At 42.7% G+C, this 21120-nt stretch overlaps 1 protein-coding gene across 3 annotated transcripts in view; it reads left to right on the top strand.

Moving 5' to 3' along the window:
• The first annotated feature begins 974 nt into the window (after positions 1-974).
• Positions 975-21120, top strand: part of fynb (FYN proto-oncogene, Src family tyrosine kinase b) — a 119527-nt gene continuing 99381 nt past the window's right edge. Inside the window, exon 1 of one of the 3 annotated variants that reach the window (XM_082148484.1) lies at positions 975-1419. The gene's annotated coding sequence lies outside the window, so the exon portion shown is untranslated. The remainder of the gene's footprint in view (positions 1420-21120) is intronic. The other 2 variants (XM_082148486.1, XM_082148485.1) reach the window with 2 other exon arrangements.

Genomic DNA, 21120 nt, shown 5'->3' with positions numbered 1-21120 from the left:
CAGCCGATGACATGGCTCCCCAAACCAACACAGACTGTGGAAACTTAAGTTGAATTCTTGAAATAAATCAACTTTTTGATGATATTCTAATTTTATGACCAGCACCTGTATGTATTTAAAATATGTGTCATCAGAATACACATGAGAAAAGAAGAGTTAACAAAGATGAGCTGAAAACAGAAAAATAACAAAAGAAAAATAAGAGAAGATAGAGAACATGAGGGTAACATATTAATCTATACATCAATTAGTGTACAAATTAAAGTCCTTTATAAATTGAAGACGTTCTACTAGCTTTTTCTGAATATGTAGGCTAATAGTAGTAAGATACATTTTAAATTATCTCAAAAAGACAGAAACAAATAGTTTGCTGTTGGTAAACTTACATTTATGGATAGAAAATTCACAAAGAAGATAAATTAAGTTTTTAACAAAGCATATAATTATTTTCAGTAGGCTAGGGTCAGAATCAAAGTAGGCTATCCAAAAATATTTTTTCCAAAGTTGTTCAGTATAGAAACATACTTGGCATACTGTGTGAACTTGGCAAAATGAGCATATTGTATCAATATCAACTTTGTATTTAGTCATGAAATGTTTGACAGAGTTGGACAATAATTTGAGTCGCAACTGTCACAATATCACACTCTGCATGTAAAAAAAAAATAAAAAAAAAAAATAATAATTTTAAAAAATAATATTGCAACATAAGTAACATTTTTTAAAGCCCTCTTAAACAGTTTTATTACACATAAATGACTAAATGCTAAATGCTAAAAATGATTAAATGTAAATGACCAAAAATGTGTGTTGCATTTACAATCCTGTGAAGACAGAGGGTGCTGCAGTACCCCTGCAGTTTAGACATTAATGCATTAGCAGATAAATGCTTGGACTTTGTCGCAGATGGAGGCTTACGGGAGAGGAGGAGGTGACCTCATTTGATACAATTCCTCAATGAACGGATCGTTTTCGATCCACCATACTTTGTTAATTCTTTTAACACTTCCAAACGGACATGAAAACCATCAACGAGGAGTCATAAAAAAAGACTCGTGTCTCAGTCGGGCGGCGTGTTTAGTTCAGTCCTTCGCTTACCCTGTTTACAAACCACCGGGTGGGGCTGATTGACAGCTTCCTCAGCCAATGAAATTTGATCGCGATCCAGAGCATTCTTTTGGCTGAAGGAGCTGTCAATCAAAACGCAGCGCCATTGAGTTTCATTATGCTGCCGCTGCGCCATCATCATCATCATCATCATCATCAGCCGCACGGAGCAGTGAATGATATCCTGCTGAAAACGCGTTTTACTCGCCGATCCCTGTTCATCTGCTGTACTTTACACCACCACGGAAATCTTTTGGGATTGGGTTGTGTACCATGGAGAACATAAATACAGGACTTTAGGCTATCGTCTGGGTAAGTGCATTATTTGTATTGGTTATTGTAGTAATTAGAAATGGAAGCGTGCTCACCATCTATTGCATTTCAATACATGCCCTCATTCTCTACATAAATGTACACATTGATAATAAGTCTATGGGATTTGCACTAAGGATGCTGCAGTTGTGATTTTTGTTCTATGCAGTGATTTGTAACGCACTGCAGACACAATGTTGCCTTTACTCTTTCTGATATTTTTTAGATGCGACCGATATTTAGTTTGCTTACACTCCTGACCTGTTATTCTGCTGTGTCGGCATAAACCTGCAGTCCTCATCCTTCACCTCAACATTTGTTTATTAACGCCTACTCTGTTGCTTAAACTGTGTTAACTAGGTCATCGTTACATCAGTGACAACATTTTTATTATTATTATTATTATTATTTATTGTTATTTTGTGTGTGTGCTTAAATACTCCCTGTGCCTATTTGTGAGTGTGATATGGATTCTATACAGCCAAGAAGTTATTTTTGTGTAACTTACATTTTTTAGACACAGTACTACTGACACTTTGATACTTTGGTCTAGATTAAGTGTTGCATGTTTTCTAGCAGTGGTCTTGAACTCTTGAATGAAAAGTGTTTTCAAACTAATCAAATATAGTCATTATAGGATGAGGATCTATAAAAAACCTGTCTGGAATTCCGAAAACACAAGCAGTGATATCATGAAAAGTGGCATTCAGTACATGTGTGTTATTGAGACCATGTACTTTATGCTGTACGCAAAAATATAGATGACTCATTTGATATTAATGGGTGTATTAAAATTTGTGTCCAGTTTAATTCTCTCTAGACTGTCCCTAACTAATGTTCCCTGCTCGAATTTTCATTCCACTCTGGCAGTTACTCCGTAATGCAATTTCAATTCTTCCATCTTTGCTCATGTACACTTTGGATACAGATTTTTTGCGGTAATTACCTGAGCTGTAAATGTCATTTGACTCACTCTGGAACCACAAAATTATTTTCCAGTTTCAATAGAAAATACGTTAACATAGCACTGATGCAGTCCGGAAGTGTCAACTAGTTTCTCCCCTGTGAAGGCCTCATTCCCTTTACCTCTGTATGGATAAAATGTTATCAAAATGATTCCAGTTCGGATGGATCCGCGGAAGTAAAAAAAAATAATAAAAATTAAAAATAAAAATCTGTATTATGCAGGCCAGACAAGTAATTTGGCGATGCCACTTTGTAAAGAAAGACTACGCAGCGCATATCTATAGACTAAACAATATGCATGTGCATGACTAGGCATGTTGTCACCGTACAGATTCAAGTTTTTGAAGTTTACTCGGAGATGATAATAACGTTTTTCTAAATTTTTCAAAACTTGCACCTTGGAACCTATTTCAAAGTTTGCGTTCTCGAGCCACCAAGCACTGTTGTTGAGCAAATGAATGGCCAGTACGCATTAAAAGTTTTCTGTGTTCAGTTAAAACGGTAAGCGGCCCCTAAATTAATAACTAATGATTTTTACAACGGAAGTGAATCAATCAAAAACTAACTTTAGCTGGACAATAACTTTATTCTAGAGCTGATGCAAAGCAAAAACAATCTCTGTTACTTTAATTTCCTATTATCATTGTGTCACTATTATCACCCTGTTTATTTCAAGTCTCCTGAATCCATATGCCGCCTACCTAGAGAGCATTTTTGTGGTGCATGATCCCCAAGAATGCTGTCTAGGAAGGCTACAGTAATTGGTGGGCTGTCTGTGTCTGCCGGCACGTAGTCTTGATTCTTGTTTTTTTTTATTATTCATTCTTTTCCATCATTATCAGAACTGGATGCACTCATGAACTTTCACCTATAACCCTCTTACAAATCATACACACTAACTGTTCCATCTGGAAAAATTAAGTAGGCTTAGTGGGATGTGTGGCATCTATTTCGAGGTTGGTGGAAATCCCACACAAAGAGTCTCTCTCTCTCTCTCTCTCTTTCTCTCTCTCTCTCTCTCTCTCTCTCTCTCTCTGGAGAAGTAGTTACTAAGTAGGATAATGACATGTGAAATCAGATTTTCCTTGATCTTTTGACATATAAGAGGTTTTTGTGCGAGTAAAACATCCTGTAAGTTTCATGGCTTAAAACGTCCTCCTCGTTATAAACAAAGCATTTAATTTAGCCAAGCACCAAAAAACTGTTTATTTGGATGTTGTGGGGTTTGTGACATCACGCAGGCAAGTACATTTTCACATGATTGCCTCCAGAGCAAGACATCGACAAATAGTTACACATCATCACACCATAGGCCCCGCCCTTCAGTCGCTTAATGGTTGACATTTGCCTACACTGGATGTGAGCGTCGCATCAAAAGCAAATAGAGCCCATTATAATCACTGACGCTGTCTACACTGATACAGTATACAGATGTGTGCTCAGATTATAATGACTGACGCTGTGTCTACTAGGGCTGCACGATTATGACACAAATCATAATTGCCGATTATTCCTTTGAAATTGTAATTGCGAATATTAATTACGATTATCACAATTTACATTGAATATATATAGGCATATTATAATACGTTTACACAAAAATTAATACACACACACAAGTATTTACTTTACTTAACATACACATAAATTGTAAGAATATGACTAATAGTAAAGACTTAACATTAGGTCTATGCTAAAGCTATTAAATAGCAGTCCCAAACTAGTTTTTGTTAATACAATGTTGGTAGGAGCCATCACAGTCATTTAAAAATATAAAAAATAACACAAAGTGAAAATAAAGTGGCATTTTGGGGTTAAACCGTTATGGAAACGACAGTTACCAGTGAATACACAATACTAACAAGAACTGTTGCTGAAACATGGAAACTGCTCCTGGTGAATAGAATGAAAATCATACCTGCATGCAAATCCTTCTCAGCTAACACGCGACGTACCAGTAACGTGATTTATTGGTATTTTACTTTTATTTCGTGACTTAGCCTACTAATTTACAATGTAATGACGTTGCATGCTCGTAGTTTCTTTCGCACTTTATATACAGTGAAACGATACACAGTGCTTGACGCCGCATTTGCACGTGCAATTGAAGAGTGTGCGCTACGAGCACAGTATAACGGCTGACAGGACAGAAAAGTCATTTTTTCTGAGGTGAAATACTTTGCATCACTGCCTGGTAGTTCATATTGTGCTGGGTTCTCTGAAGTAGTCGTGATTCGCCTCTCATAACATAACATGCTCTAAACACATGCACGCAGAGTGGGTTCCCTTTCAAGGGAACTCGCGTTGCGTCGAAATTGACGCTATGGGGAACGCTTTGCGTGATGAAGTCTTGAAGCACATGTAAAATCAGTCCAATGGTGTGGCGGAACGTCAGAGGCGGGTGACGTCACGTACCAGGAAGCTATAAAAGCCAGCCCGAAACAGAAAACGAAAGCTTTCTGAGTCTTCAGTTGCGCTCTGTGTGAAATCTGTCTCTGTATATTTGGTGTTGTCTGTCTATATCATATATATATATATTCAGTATGGCGAGCAAGCAGCAGTATAGGTTGTGTGTGCACCCCTGCCCGCGTTATTTAACGGGTGGGGACACTCACATCCTTTGTGTTGTTTGTTTGGGAGAGGAGCATGCCCAGTCAGCACTCGAGGGTGCTGGCTGTGAGCATTGTGATGCGCTGCCTTTGCGTACGCTCCGATCCCGCCTGGCGTTCTTCCAGAGCGCTCAGGATCGCGTTCCCCAGGGCTCGTCGATCACAGACCTGGGGTTCGCAAATGGATCTATCAGTGGATGCTGAGACGGGCTCTGCCTTATCTCAGTCTCCTTCTGATAGACCCAGTGCCTCTCATCAGGGTTCGGAAGCACGCGCTGCGGTTTCTTCCGCCCCGATGGAGGCACCAACACTGCAATTTTCCAGCTCTGAGGAGTTGGATGTTGTTAGTGTTGATGCTGAGTCTGAGGATTCGCCACCTCAGTCTCATGCGTTTGAGGAATTGCTTGATGTTGTAACAAGAGCTGTCGAGCGATTATCTATTGAGTGGCCAGAAGATAGGCAGGGCGTTCGTTCGAAAAGCAAGCTCGACGAACGTTTCCTGCCATCTCGTGCACAGCCTCAGCACAGGAGCCTTCCGTTTTTCCCCGATCCCCACACCGAGGTGTCGAGATCGTGGGGGAAACCAGTGTCATATAGAGTGTATACTGCACAAACATCTCACTATTCATCCATTCACAATTATAAAGAGCATGGTTATGGGGAGATGCCGAAGGTGGAAGAGACGCTCGCGAGCTATCTCTCTCCAGCAACGGCATCTTCTCTGAAGGCTCCTGCACTTCCATCCAAGCCAGTAAAATGTACATCTTCCTTGGTTCATAAAGCTTATGCCGCCGCCGGCCAAGCTGCAGCATGTTTGCACACTATGTCACTAATGCAAGCATACCAGGCAGAATTATTGGGTGATTTTGTAGAGGGCGGGGGTATTGGTCCCGATACTGTGTCCGAACTGCGTAGAGCCACAGATTTGTCTCTCAGGGCCACCAAGGAGACGGCTAAATCCATCGGCCGCTCTATGGCAGCCCTGGTGGCCACTGAGAGGCATCTGTGGCTCAACCTAAGTGATATAAAGGACAAAGAAAAACATGTTCTTTTGGATGCACCGGTTTCCACTGAAGGTTTATTTGGAGATGCAGTTAATAGTGCTGTAGCTAAATCTCAAGAAGCTTCAAAACAGGCAGCTGCACTTCAGAAACTTATCCCCCGCCGTTCTTTCTATGAGGCTGCTGAGCGGGAGCAGCCTCACTCCTCTAAAAAGAGCGCTGAGCACCGTGCCACTCAGAAACAGAGCGTTTCCTCCCGTGCTCCCCCACTAAAATCTCGGGGACACGGAGGGCGCTCTCAAACCCAGCAGTCTTCGAGGGGTAAAACGGATCTGCGGACCGTTATTACCGCCAAGAAGGCTGCTGGGGAAAAAGTCCTGACGTCCGAGGGCTCAGGACAAATGAGGGTAGTCCCCCCCGAAGCAGAGCGGTCAACACCTCGTTTTACGGTGCCCGTCTCTCTTCAGTGCCCTCAGGGGACCGGTCTGCCAACCCTGCCGCCTCCGGTGTTTCAGGGAGCAGCGGTCTCCGGCGAGCACATATCTCAAGGTCCACCCGGAAACGTAGTGGCCTCGGGATGCCCGCCCCCTCTGAGGAGGGTGCTAGAGCAGTCTGTTCGGTCGTTCTCTGCCGGTGCGCCGTTACAGGGCGACGAACCGACTACTCAACAGCAACAAAATCCAGAAACAAGTCTCGAGAGGCTGGTACCTCTAGTAGAATCTTTGACAGCGTGGAAGCTACTGTCAAATGTTTCTCGTTGGGTCCTGCAGACTGTGGAAAAAGGGTATCAGATACAATTCAAGAAACGCCCACCTCGGTTTATGGGGGTCCTGCCCACAGTGGTGGGCCCCGAGCAGGTTCTGGTTATGGAACAGGAAGTAAACACTCTGTTAGAGAAAGGGGCCATAGAATATGTACCTCCCTCCAACAGGGAAACCGGGTTTTACAGCCGGTACTTCATAGTTCCAAAGAAGGACGGGGGATTGCGTCCCATTTTAGATCTTCAAGTTCTGAACGAGTCAGTCATGCAGCTCAAGTTCAAAATGTTAACATTGAGACAAATCGTGCCACAGATCAGGTCCGAGGACTGGTTTGTCACGATAGATCTCAAGGACGCATATTTCCATATTTCCATCCGTCCGTGTCATTGGAAGTTCCTGATGTTTGCTTTCGGGGGCAAAGCATACCAATATCGAGTTCTTCCATTCGGCCTGGCTTTATCACCCCGCACTTTCACCAAATGCGTGGATGCAGCTCTGGCGCCCTTGTGCCTTCAGGGTATTCGCATATTGAAATACATCGACGATTGGTTGATTTTAGCTCAGTCGCATCAGTTGGCGATTCGGCATCGAGATGTCGTCCTCGCCCATATGAAAGAGCTGGGGTTACGGCTGAACGCCAAGAAGAGTGTGCTTTCTCCACTTCAGAGGACCACTTTTTTAGGCGTGGTTTGGGATTCAGTGTCGATGCAGGCGCGCCTGTCACCGCCACGGATAGATTCCATCCTTGCAGCTGTGAAAAGTGTAAAGCTAGGCCAGCTACTCACTGTCAAACAGTTCCAGAGACTGTTGGGTCTCATGGCAGCAGCTTCCAACGTGATACCTTTTGGACTACTGCACATGAGGCCCCTGCAGTGGTGGCTCAGGACCAGGGGGTTTTCCCCGAGGGGCAACCCATTTCGCACAATCAAGGTCACGCGGCGATGCCTACGTGCCTTGGTTATGTGGAAGAAACCTTGGTTCCTGTCCCAGGGCCCAGTGTTGGGAGCTCCTTGTCGTCGCAAACTGCTAACGACGGATGCTTCCCTCACGGGTTGGGGAGCGATCCTAGAGGGTCGCTCATCTCAAGGTCTGTGGGAAGACCATCATCGTTCCTGGCATATCAATCGCCTAGAGATGTTAGCTGTCTTCCGGCCTCTGAGGAGCTTTATCACAGATCTCAGGGGACACCATGTGTTAGTGCATACGGACAACACGTCGGTAGTCGCCTATATCAACCACCAAGGGGGTTTGCGCTCGCGCCCATTATCCAATCTGGCACGCCATATCCTCTTGTGGTCCCAGGGGAAGTTGCTGTCACTCAGGGCAGCCTACATCCCCGGGGTCCAGAATATAGGAGCAGACACTCTGTCGAGACAGGGGCCGAGGCCCGGGGAATGGAGGCTCCACCCCGAGGTGGTGGAGCTGATATGGAGGGAGTTTGGCCAAGCACAAGTGGATCTGTTTGCCTCTCAAGAGACGTCTCACTGTCCACTTTGGTTCTCCCTCACGCATCCAGCTCCTCTGGGACTGGATGCTATGGTACAGACGTGGCCGAGGCTACGTCTGTACGCCTTTCCCCCAGTTGCTCTGCTCCCGGGAGTTCTGGAGAGAGTTCGCAGGGACCGGGTTTGCCTGCTTCTTATAGCCCCGCGCTGGCCGGGCAGAGTATGGTTTCCCGATCTTGTGTCCCTCCTCGACGGGCATCCTCTGGAGCTTCCTGTCAGGAGGGACCTTCTGTCCCAAGCAGGGGGCTCGATTTTTCACCCCCGACCGGAACTGTGGAACCTGTGGGCTTGGCCTCTGAGGGGGCCCAGCTCATAGAGTCAGGTCTCTCAACTGAGGTTGTTGAGACCATTCTACAGTCCAGAGCTCCCTCCACGAGGAAACTTTATGCCCTGAAGTGGAGAGTATTCACTTCTTGGTGTAGTGACCGTCGGTTGGATCCAGTCAACTGCCCAATTGGTACAGTTCTGGAGTTCCTGCAGGACCGGTTCACTGCAGGTCTGACCCCGTCCACTTTAAAGGTTTATGTGGTGGCTATAGGTGCTTACCACATTCCTTTGGGTGGAATGTCTGTGGGGAAAGACCCTCTGGTATCTCGTTTCCTTCGTGGCACTTGGAGGCTGAGGCCTGCAGTTCGCTCTAGGGTGCCACCTTGGGATTTGTCCATTGCGCTGCAAGGCCTTTCCCTGGCCCCCTTTGAGCCCATTTGAGGAGGTTCCTGAGAAATTCCTAACTCTGAAAGCTCTGTTCCTTCTCGCCATTTCTTCTCTCAAGAGAATAGGGGATCTCCAAGCATTGTCGGTTGCTCCGTCATATGGTTAAAGCTTTTCTTCATCCTAGACCGGGTTATATCCCCAAGGTCCCCACTAATGTGGCTAGACCTATTGTTCTGCAGGCCTTCTGTCCTCCTCCTTATCAAAATGCGGACCAGGAGGCGAATAATTTGCTTTGCCCTGTTCGGGCGTTAGACGCTTATGTCCACAGAGCTGCCCTGTGGCGTAAAAGCGATCAATTGTTTGTATGCTTTGGGTCCCCTAACAAGGGAGGTCCAGTGTCTAAGCAAAGGATGAGCAAGTGGGTGGTTGAGGCTATCTCACTTGCTTATGAGGCGGCTGGGCAGCCTTCTCCTTTGGCTGTCCGGTCGCACTCTACTAGGAGTATGGCGGCCTCTAAGGCCCTTTTATCAGGAGTATCTTTACAGGACGTTTGTGATGCGGCAGGCTAGTCCTCACCGCACACCTTCGTCAGGTTCTACTCTTTAGACCTAGACTCTACTCCAGGGTCTCAGGTTTTGTCTTCCTAGTGCTGCTCACTTGATTTCACACAGGACAGACATTTGTAGCTATGGTGGCGTTGGTATAGACGTTCCCCATAGCGTCAATTTCGACGCAACGCGAGTTCCCTTGAAAGGGAACGCCTCGGTTACGACTGTAACCTCGGTTCCCTGAAGAGGGAACGACTATTGCGTCACCTTGCCATATCTCCTTCATGCCTGTCAGCACGACTTCAGACTCTACGAAGCTTTTGTTTTCTGTTTCTGGCTGGCTTTTATAGCTTCCTGGTACGTGACGTCACCCGCCTCTGACGTTCCGCCACACCATTGGACTGATTTTACATGTGCTTCAAGACGTCATCACGCAAAGCGTTCCCCATAGCGTCAATTTCGACGCAACGCTCGTTCCCTCTTCAGGGAACCGAGGTTACAGTCGTAACCGAGGCGTTTTCTTTTGTAATCGCGGCTTTGAACGATTACCTAATCATGGCATCCATAATCGTAATCGCGATTAGAATTTCGATTAGTTGTGCAGCCCTACTGTCTACTGTTCAGATTACAGGACAAATGGAAAAGTAAAAGAACGATAGCTTTGTTCACAGTTTAAACAGGTCGTTTGTCTTCAAAAGGATCCCAGATGTCAAACAAGTGGATGTTTTTTAGTTTTTTTATGGCAACCTGGAATGCATCTGAGGATTATATGTTTCTTCAAAGCTTTTTACTGCAAATTGTTTTGTAAATGAGGCAGTGTAATGAAGAGTTTACAAATACACATTTGTTGAAAGATTAAGCAAACAACTATATTGGAAAGCAGCAACAATCGCAAACTGTAATTAAATGATTTTATAATGCTTTGTCTGTAAATTACGTTTTATGTGGATAATGTCATCAAAACACTGTAGGGGGACGTTGATACTGTTTCCAATGCAATGATGGTTTCCAATGCAATGATGGTAGCCAATCGTATTAGTGGCTGTTTACTGGCAAGCTTTAAAGGGGTACTTCACCGCTGGTGCTGACAAAAGGGGTTTTCAAAAAACATGGCTGTCTATACACTAGAAAGGTGATTTATTTTTATTTATTTATTTTTATAAAGTTGGTGCTACCTGACTAGAGAACAGAGAAAAAAGGCTGTTCCCTTTTGACATATAGGTAGGAAAACTTCAACACCCATAATGTGCTGGGCATGTTGCCGTCCAAGGTCACTCCCACAAATCTGCTATGAATACGCTTGGCCAGAGACAAACATCGCTTTGCTTTAGTAGGAAACACTTCTTAGCAAACTTTTAGTCATAATGGTGTCCACTTTTATTGTTCCCGGGTGCAAGAATTCAAAGAGAAAATGTTTAGCGGGAGTGATTTGCTTTCTGTGTCCAGCGAAGGATCCAGCGTGTTGTAGGCAGCGGCTAAAGGCTGCAAAGAATCGTGAATACAGGCAGAACACTGTGATGGAAAATGTGTAAAAACCTCTGTAGTCAACATTTCAAACTGGATGACCAAGAACAGTGTTTTTGGCCAAATGGAGGGGGTAAACTGACAGAAACTGCCATTTCGTCAGTTCTGCCCAAAAGCAAAACACCGTCCTGAAAGCTGTCATCATAGTGTTCCATTTTTACCATTATGCTGTTTAAAGTGTCGACATAGTATGATACAATTTTCAGTGATAAACCTATCTTTACAATAACTGTTTTATTAGTCAAGTCAAGTCAAGTCACCTTTATTTACGTATATAGCGCATTTTACAATACAGATTGTATCAAAGCAGCTTCACAGTGATAACATGAAAATAATACAGCAAAGTTTGTTTCTACAAGGAAATTGCGTCATCGTCCACCAAAGCAGATCAATAATATTGTTGAATATTAAATATTTTAATAATAATAATAATAATGTTTTAATGTATTAATAACCCTCTGTCAATCCGAGTGTCAGTGGACGGGGATACAAAATGCAGAAGTATAATCTGCAGTTTTCGCAAAAACCCTGGAGCTGTCAAAAGTACAAAACGTGTCATCCAGTGGAATTTTGCTGACAAACAAATGTGAACTTCTCTGTCAAGGTAACAGTGAAAATCGGCGAAGTTACACTTAATTGGATCCACCCCTTTAAAACATCGATTTCACACAACAGTCATGCACCATTTTCTTCATGTCATCAAGATTTGCTTGGTATTCTATTTGTTTGTTACATTTTTCTGTCATTGACAAAACATTATGTTGGTATTTGCTGGTGGAATTGTCTAAACACTGCACAAAACCACTTCCAGAACATTCGGTCACATTCTCATTAACCACAAAAGCGGTTTGCATCTCGCATGTTCCTGTTTGCTCCATTTCGAAATGCTTTTTTTAAAAGCATTTTTTTACCCAATTCTTCTTGATGTTTGCTTGTTGAAATAAATTGTGTGAATGCTTAGTACAAAGGAGAAACCATATCCATAATGTGCATCACTTCATTGGTGTTCGGAAAGAAGCAGCTGGCCACAACATCAGCATGCAGAACCTGGAAAGGTAACCGTGGAAACGCAGATGACCGTTCTAAACATTCTGAGGTTTTGTTCCACTTGCTGTTCTGATTGGGTTGTACCTTTAAGCTGGAGAATTTGTTGAGATGATTTTTTTTCATAGGCAGTGTCATGTCATCCTGTTTTGCTCACCCAGACGAATGAGGCTCATCTCATAGAGGCGTGCTTATGCCATCAGACATAGCCTTAACTGCCCTGCCTGCAGTAGCAGTCTAAACATGTTCTAGAGTCTGTATTCCATACTGTGTAAGGTAAATGTCAGAGACTTTATTCTAATACTGCAGGTAAAATGTCACATGTTGAGGAACAGAGCAAACAAAGACAACAGTCTGTGTGTTGGCTGTAGAGACTAGGGATGGAAATTGATAAGATTTGATCAATATCAATGCCACTGACGATTCTTCTTATCGATCCGATTCTTTAACGATTCTCTTATCGATTCCTGATAGTACTGTGTGGAAAAAGTAGTCATATGCTTTTTCGGCAAAAAAAAAACAAGTGGTTTCATTTGTTTTAAAGCTTACACTTGAGTAAGCAAACTGAATAATAAATAAGATTTACAAAATAAATTAAAATAAATCCTCTAAACAAAAGCATACAGGTCAGAAACTCTTCCTCCTAATATAGAATTAAAACTATTCTCTATAAAAACAGGGATGGAAGCCTAGAAAATGGATATTGCGAGAATAATTATACATAATACAGTGTTTTCGAAGAATATGCCTGTTATTTGTTAGACGGCAGTGATATTTAACATTACATTACCCTATTCAACGGAGCTTACGGTGCTGCTAGCTTAGGCAGTTGTAACTGTTACGCAGCTGATCAAAAACACGGCATTCCTGCAATTTAGAACCATGGGTAGATATGTTTAAGCATGTTGCTTGTATTTGCACCCTTACACGAAATAACAGCCTTGCAGTTATTGCAAACGGCATATTTTTCGTCTCGTTTAGTAAAATAAAGCCAAGCTTTAGATCGTCTCTTCCTCTCCATGATTCTCTCCTTTGCTCAAATCGCTTTGACGTCATGACGCACAGATGAGTAACATTAGATGAGTGACTTTTCGTTTCCAAACGCATGCGAATGCATCAGACAGGAAACGCAAGCTCCTACGAAAAGTTTCAAATGTCGCTGCATTTCAGTCTGGTGAACTTTGACCTGCGAATTTGCATCATATGAAGACGTGTGACCAGTAGAAGATCGATACGTCACGGCGTAACCACTTGGCTGAATTGAGTAGATAGTATATTTTTTACATTTGAGTGTATTACTATTTGTTAAATGTTGAATTCATAAAAATACGCTGCAGAGCGTGATGACATATCACGATCGTTGTAGTGTCCGGAGAAATTTTGCATGCTCAAAGTGTGACCGCGGCTTTACACAGACCCCGGTGCTCGCTATGTCCTGCCTCTCCCGCTATTAATGCACTATAAGAATAAACCATCTAAAATGCTTTGAATAATAATATTACTAAAACTAAATGTGATATGGTCATTTAAATGAAGTTTTCGCTTTCACTTTGAGGAGTGCTGTACCAGCGTATGTGCTTCAGATGATCAATGCGATCAATCACAAGAAAGCTTGTCAAAATTACTATGTTTGCACATATGAGAAATTTTGTTGACAGAAACTTCCACAGCACAAACAGAACGGGGCATACAAAAATAGAAAGTAGAAGGTATATGACTGTACAGGTATGTATGTACAAATTGAAAATTAGAAAATTGCGTCATCGTCCACCTTAAGTAAGGCAGATCAATAATGTTGTTGACTATTAAATGTCCCCAACTAAGCAAGCCAAAAGCCAAGGCAACAGTGGCAAGGAACCAAAACTCCATCAGTGACAGAATGGAGAAAAAAACCTTGGGAGAACCCAGGCTCCGTCGGGGCCAGTTCTCCTCTGGCCAATGAGCAAACAGTGTATGATTATGATCCAGGCAGCATTACAGGTCAGAAGTCAGATTGGATCAGAACATTCAGAATATTTATCCAGTTCTATCTGGTTGGAGGTCGGAGTCATCACGCCGGTATGGAGACGAGTTTGTTGAGGATCAGGGCCGATGGCTGTCGTGTCGATGAGGCCTTCACAGGGCTGATGAGGCTGGCACTTCAGGGATGCGTTGTGGATGGGTGCAGGCGCAGGTCCACCATCTGATCTGGATATGGCCTGGATCCGGCTGACTTCAGTAAACCTCTGAATAAACAGAAAGACTAACATTAGCGTAGATGCCATTCTCCTTATGATGTAACGAGTACATCAGGTGTTATAGGAAGTGTCCCTGGTTCCAGCTGACCTAATCTATGCAGCCTAATAATCATTTAACTGATTTGAATAATAGAAATGTATAATGTTTTATTTGAATGCCATGTAAAAGGGATGAGTTTTTAGTCTAGATTTTAAACTGACAGAGTGTGCCTTGTGGGGGCATTAACTGTTCATGAGATGGATTGCCCTGAAGGGAAGAAACCGTTCCTATGCCTGACCGTTCTGTTGCTCAGATCTCTGTAGCGCCGACCAGACGGCAACAGTTCAAAGAGGAAGTGGCATGAATGTGAGGGGTCCAGAATGATTTTGCCAGCTCTTTTACTCACTCTGGATGAGTACAGGTCTTGGAGAGTGGGGGAGGGTTGTACCAGTAATTCACTCAGCAGGCCGGACTATCCTCTGTAGTCTTCTGAGGTCTGATTTGGTAGCTGAGCTGAACCAGACAGTTACAGAAGTGCAGATGACAGATTCAATGACTGCAGAGTAGAACTGTTTCAGCAGTTCCTGTGGCAGGTTGAACTTTCTCAGCTGGCAAAGGAAGTACAGTATCTGCTGTGCCTTTTTTACAATGAAGTCTATGTGAAACTCCCACTTCAGATCCTTAAAGATGGTGGTGCCCAGGAACCTGAATGACTCCACTGCTGCCACAGTGTTGTCCATGATGGTGAGAGGGGGGAATGCAGGGGGATTTCTCCTGAAGTTCACGATCATCTCCACTGTTTTGAGCCTGTTAAACTCCATGCTGTTATAAGCTTGTTAACCTCATGTCTGTAAGCAAACTTGTCACCGTCCTGGATGAGGCCAATGAGTGTGGTGTCGTCTGCAAACTTCAGAAGTTTGACAGAGGGGTCTTTTGCGGTGCAGTCATTGGCAGTGGTGAGAGAACGCATCCCTGAGGGCCTCCAGTGCTGATCATGTGGGTACTGGATGAACGATTTCCCAGCCTCACTAGTTGCTGCCTGTCTGTCAAGAATTTGGTGATCCACTGACAGATGGAGGAGGGCACAGAGAGCTGGGTCAATCTGGACAGGAGGTTTGGGATGATGGTGTTGAAGGTCGAGCTGAAGTCCACAAACAAGATCCTCACAAGTCCCTGGCTTGTCCAGATGTTGTAGGATATGATGCAGTCCCATGTTGACTGCATCATCCACAGACCTGTTTGCTCGATAAGCAAACTGCAGGGGGTCCAACAAGGGTCTTTATAATTACTTCATGACCACAGATGTCAAGGCAACAGGTCTGTAGTCATTCGGTCTTGTGATTTTGGGTTTCTTTGAGATAGGGATGATGGTTGAGCATTAGAAGCAGGAAGGAACTTTGCACAGCTCCAGTAATTGAAAGCCAATGAGGTTCATTCTCTTCTGCAAGAACCAATGAGGTTCATTCTCTTGTACGTTTGAGCTTCAGCAAGAACCAATGAGTTTTGCTCTCGCGTGTCAAGCCAGTTTGGTTGAGCTTCTGTTTATGTTCGCTGATCAATGTTTTTATGTGAATAAAAGTGTAAATGAAATGTTCATCATGAAGTGATCGTGTCTCTGAAAATTTGGACTAAACAACTCGATTCATATGGATTCGTTTTATGATCTCTTTATGAACTTTTTGAAGCATCAAAGTGGTTGTTGCGTAGCTGAGACCTGGCTCAGTTTTTATTAAAAATATCTTCATTTGTGTTCCGAAGATGAAATGAAAAACTTAGGGGATTGGAACATCACGAGGGTGAGTAAATTATGACAGAATTTTCATTTATTGGTGAACTATCCATTTAAACTAAAAGATGTGTAAAAATGTATACAAAATTTGAAATTTGTATGTATATAAATGAAATAAAAGATTGTACTGAATGGCTCCTGACTGCGACTAAATAGTCACATTTTGCCACCTTTTTTCCTGCCGATGTGACTAAACTTTGTTAGAGGTTGCACTGGCGCCACTACCAATTTGCATATGTAATAAGCGCTGCCATTTCTGTTGCGTATGAGAAACATTAAATGGTAAACGTGCCAATAACGGAATGAAATAGCACTTGTGTGAAGCGTGACACATGGACCATTCGTCTGCTTGACCCCAAAGACCGCTCAGCATGAGCTTTAGAACAAGTGCATTTACTTGCAGACCCATCTCGATAACACAACATCACCTGCAGCTCAACCTGGCAAAGACTGAGCTTCTCGTCCTCCCTGCCAATCCATCTCTACAGCACGACTTCACCATCCAGCTAGAGTCATCATTAATCACCCCATCAAGATCGGTCAGAAATCTTGGAGTAACGTTTGATGACCAGCTGACCTTCACAGATCACATTTCAAAGACAGCTCGATCATGCAGGTTTGCACTGCACAACATCAGGAAGATCAGGCCTTTTCTAACTGAGCATGCAACACAACTTATCGTCCAGGCCCTGGTCATCTCTAGGCTTGACTACTGCAATGCTCTTCTGGCTGGACTTCCAGCATGTCAAGTCAAGTCAAGTCAAGTTTATTTGTATAGCGCTTTTCACAATACAGATTGTATCAAAGCAGCTTCACAGTATTCAATTTAAATAATACAACAAAGTTTGTTTCAAGAGGAATTTATTGATTGATAAAATTAAATTAAATATCCCCAAAATATCCCCAACTGAGCAAGCCAAAGGCAACAGTGGCAAGGAAGCGAAAAACTCCATCAAGTGACCTAATGGTGTCCTAAAACTCCATCAGGTGACCTAATGGAGAAAAAAAACCTTGGGAGAACCCAGGCTCAGTCGGGGGCCAGTTCTCCTCTGGCATTTATGAGCTAGAGGCCGGATTGTAGTTTGAACTGTGGGATTATATGAATGCCTGGCTGAAGAGATGCGACTTTAATCTAGTTTTAAACTGGGAGAGCGAGTCTGAGCAACGAACAGTATCAGGAAGACTATTCCAGAGTTTTGGAGCCAAATGTGAAAATGCTCTCCCTCCTTTGGTGGTTCTGAATATCCTAGGTATGACCAAAAGCCTTGAATTTAGTGATCTTAAAGAGCGCGATGGATTATAGGGCGATAGAAGATCCGTTAAATAGACTGGAGCTAAGCCGTTTAGGGCTTTATAAGTCAGTAGCAATACCTTGTAATTAATACGGAACTTTATAGGTAACCAATGCAGTGATGATAAAATCGGTGTTATATGATCATATTTTCTTGATCTCGTAAGAACTCTAGCGGCGGCATTTTGGACTAACTGTAGCTTGTTTATTGAGGATGCAGGACAACCAGCTAATAAGGCATAACAGTAATCCAGTCTCGAGGTCATGAATGCATGAACTAACTTTTCTGCATCAGAAACCGATAGCATATTACGTAGCTTAGCAATGTTTCTAAGGTGGAAAAAGGCTGTTTTTGTAACATATGAAATATGATTTTCAAAAGACAGGTTGCAATCGAGTATAACACCCAGGTCTTTTACTGTAGCGGATAAAGTAACAGGACATCCTATGATGTTAAAGTTGTATTGTGCGAGGTTTTGTGGGCGGTTTTTTGAACCGATAAGTATTACCTCTGTCTTGTCTGGATTTAATAAAAGAAAATTACGCGTCATCCAATCTTTTATATCTTTAACACACTCTGTCAATTTGGAAAATTTAGCGTTTTCATCCGGCCTTGATGAAATATATATTTGAGTGTCATCAGCATAACAATGGAAACTAATTCCATGTTTCCTTATAATATTTCCAAGTGGCATCATATATATTGAAAATAACAGAGGGCCTAACACAGATCCCTGCGGCACTCCATAGTTTACTGGAGTTATGATCGATTTTTCTCCATTTAAATGGACAAAATGGTAGCGGTCAGATAGGTATGATTTGAACCAGCTTAGTGCTTGTCCTTGAACACCAGTATAATTTTGTAGTCGATCTAAGAGTATTGTGTGATCTATAGTATCGAACGCAGCACTAAGATCAAGTAAAACTAGTATTGAGATACAGCCTTGGTCAGAAGCTAAAAGTAAATCATTTGTGATTTTAACGAGCGCAGTTTCAGTGCTATGATGCGGTCTGAATCCAGACTGAAACTTTTCATAGATATCATTTTGTTGCAAGAAAGAGCCCAGTTGAGCAGACACCACTTTTTCTAATATTTTAGACATAAATGGAAGATTTGAAATGGGTCTATAATTTGCTAGATTATTATGATCTAATTGTGGTTTCTTAATGAGAGGTTTTATAACTGCCAGTTTAAATGTTCTTGGAACATGACCTAGAGATAAAGACGAGTTAATAATATTGAGGAGAGGCTCTTCCACTACAGGTAACACTTCTTTCAGTAGTTTAGTTGGTATAGGATCTAATAAACATGTTGTTGTTTTAGATGAAGTGATAAGTTTATTTAACTCTTTTTGTTCTATAGTTGTAAAGCACTGTAATTGTTCTTGCGGGGTGATAATTGAAGCTGAATTATAAGGCGCGATTGAAGATTGAACGTTTACAATTGTGGTTCTGATGCTTTCTATTTTCTCAGTGAAGAAGTTCATGAAATCATTACTACTGAACTGTAACGGGATATTTTGTTCGGGTGACGTCTGTTTATTTGTTAGTTTAGCCACGGTGTTAAATAAAAACCTTGGATTATTTTGGTTGTTTTCTATTAGTTTGCGGAGGTGCTCAGCCCTGGCCGCTTTTAGGGCCTTTTTATAACGTGACATACTGTCTTTCCACGCGATTCTAAAGACCTCTAAATTAGTTTGTTTCCATTTACGCTCTAAAATACGGGTTTCTCTCTTTAAAACATGCGTAGTATTGTTATACCATGGTGCTTTATTTTTCTCTCTGACCTTTTTTAATTTAATAGGTGCAACCACATCCAATGTTCTAGAGAGAATGGTGCTCATAGTGCTAGTTAGTTCTTCTAGTTCATCTGTTTGTTTGGGTTCAGGCAGCAGCTGAGACAAATTAGATAAGCAATTCGAGAAATTATCTATGGTGGATGGAAGGATTGTTCTGCCTGGTCGATAACGCGGCGCTGCATGACATATTACAGCAGTACGTAATATGCAAGTTACCATGTAGTGATCAGTGACTTCATCACTTTGTGGAATGATATCTATATCGGTTGGATCGGTTCCATGTGATATAATTAAATCGAGTGTATGATTAAGACGATGTGTTGGTCCGATGACGTTTTGCTTGACCCCAAATGAATTTAATAAATCTGTAAACGCAGCTCCTAACGCATCATTTGGATTATCTACGTGTATGTTAAAATCTCCAACAATTAATGCTTTATCGACATTGACTAATAGGTCTGAGAGAAAATCTGCAAACTCTTTTAGGAAATCAGCGTAAGGCCCTGGCGGTCTATATACGGTAGCCAAGGCTAGAGATAATAGTGATGTTTTTCTAACATCTAAGAGCGTAACATTTAGTACAAGTACTTCAAATGAAATAAACTTATAACCCGTTTTCTGAGTAACATTTAGAATATCACTATAAATGGTTGCAACACCTCCGCCACGACCAATCAGACGGGGCTCATGCTTATAACAGTATCCAGGAGGAGTAGACTCATTAATACCGAAATAATCATTTGGTTTAAGCCAGGTTTCAGTAAGGCAAAGTACATCGAAGCTATTATCTGTGACTATTTCATTTACAATAACTGCCTTAGGTGTGAGTGATCTAATGTTTAGAAGACCTAGCTTTAGAAATAGTTTTTGTTTACTAATAGCAACATTTTCTGTTTTAATAACAATTAGATTTTTCCTAGATCCTGCATTAGATTTATTATTTGATCTCACTAAACGAGGAATAGACACGGTTTCTATGCAATGTTCTACACTAGTATTTATATCAGTTGAATTGGAGCAGCAGAGACTATGATTTGGACTTTTGGTTACTAGTCAAAGGGTATTTAACTTTTTAGAGATGTTATCTGACAGAAGAGCCGCTCCGAATCTGCTTGGGTGTAAGCCATCAGCACGGAAAAGCCTAGGACGCTCCCAAAACAGATTCCAATTATTTACAAAGAGCAGTTTCTGCTCATTGCACCATGACATTAACCATTCATTTAGCGCAAATAATCTGCTGAACTTTTCATGCCCTAGTCAGTACGTGGGAAGCGGTCCATCAGCGGTCCTGATCGTTGTTTCAGGCAATGTGCTGCATACCGTATCAAATAGATTCCTGAAGTCTTTCTTCAGAATCTCCGTCTGGCGCAGCCTGATGTCGTTCACTCCCGCGTGCAGGACCACAGTTCCGACGCGCTCGTCACCGTTCAGGATCTCGGGAACGCGAGCAGCGATTTCAGAAACACGAGCACCAGGAAAGCAGTGACTTTGCACCTTACTTTTACCTAACGTAGCGTGTACGTGCCGAACGATGGAATCGCCGATGATCACAGCATCGTGTTCTGTTTCGCGTAGAGGGGAGAAGCGGTTTTGTGTGGATAACTCGAAAACCGGGAGGGTCGGAGAAAGTCTTGGTCTAAACCTGACTCGCGTCTTCCGCTGCGGAACCACCCAGGCTTCGTGGTGGCGTGTTGGAGCCGGAGTGAACGAGACCATGGCTGATTGCGACCGATGCTGAGGAACGCACGGAGTAGACGCGGTCGGAGTCAGCGGGTTAGTAACGTTAAACACTGATTTGTGTGCATCGGCACGTGATGTTTCAAGAGCCAAACACCGGTCTCTCAGCTCGGCCTGTCTCAATAAAAGGTTGTGGATCTGTTTCTCAACAGCTTCCAGCTCAGACTGCAGTGCGTGCAGCTCAAATGTGTCCTCACCTGCACCAAACGGTAGACTACTTACATCTGATATATTCGCCATTTTAACAGATGGACAG

This window comes from Leuciscus leuciscus (genome assembly GCF_965113295.1).
Source record: "Leuciscus leuciscus genome assembly, chromosome: 19".
Classification (NCBI taxonomy): domain Eukaryota; kingdom Metazoa; phylum Chordata; class Actinopteri; order Cypriniformes; family Leuciscidae; genus Leuciscus; species Leuciscus leuciscus.
Note: the sequence above shows the minus strand (reverse complement) of the source record. Positions and strands in the feature narration are given on the sequence as shown.